We start from the raw sequence: 939 nt of genomic DNA on the forward strand, positions 1-939 counted from the left end.
ACCTACATCCTGCATGGCTGAAAAATCGCCGCCTCTCATTTGCATCGGCTGAAAGATTGCCAACTCTATTTAAATCTTAACATCGGCTGAAATACCGCCATTTATGCTTTTCATCGGCTGAAATATCGCCAACATCTTTTAAATATCTATATCGGCTGAAAGATCGACAGTTTATACTTAATCATTATTGGCAGAAAGATCGTCAGTTTATATTTAATCATCATCGGCTGAAATATTGCCAACTTTATTTTAATCCTTGTCGGCTGAAAGATCGCCAGTTTATATTTAATCATTATCGGCTGAAAGACCGCCAATTTATATTTAATCATTATCGGCTGAAATATCGCCAACTTTATTTTAATCCTTGTCGGCTGAAATAGCACCATTTATATTTATGCCTTACATCGGCTGAAATATCGCCATTTACATTTCTTCATCACATCGGCTGAAACATCGCCAACTTTATTTAAATTTATGTCGGCTGAAATATCGCCATTTACACTTCTTCTTGACATCGGCTGAAATATCGCCAAATCCTGCATTTCATGGGCTGAAATATCGCTAAATCCTGCATTTCATGGGCTGAAATATCGCCAAATTGTCCAAAGGCGTCATTGTTTGGAGGCACCATTTTCATAGCCTGAGAACGCCATGCCATGGCCCGAGGACCCCGCTTTATATTCTGCACACCATTATTCAAAGGCATCATGGTTCGGAGGCACCATCATCATAGCCCAAGAACATCAATTCATAGCCTGCGAATCCCTTATTATGTGCTTCATGGCCCAGGACATCATGGTTTGAGGACGTCGACAACCGTCCAAAGACAACATTCGTGGTCCAAAGGGAACTTGCATCACGTTTAAATTTATGCACAGTATACGTTGTATTGCTCACTTGCAGGTACGCCAGCTAGCAACGGCCGTCTCAACAGGAGCG

This window comes from Nicotiana attenuata, chromosome 12 (assembly GCF_001879085.1).
Source record: "Nicotiana attenuata strain UT chromosome 12, NIATTr2, whole genome shotgun sequence".
Lineage (NCBI taxonomy): Eukaryota > Viridiplantae > Streptophyta > Magnoliopsida > Solanales > Solanaceae > Nicotiana > Nicotiana attenuata.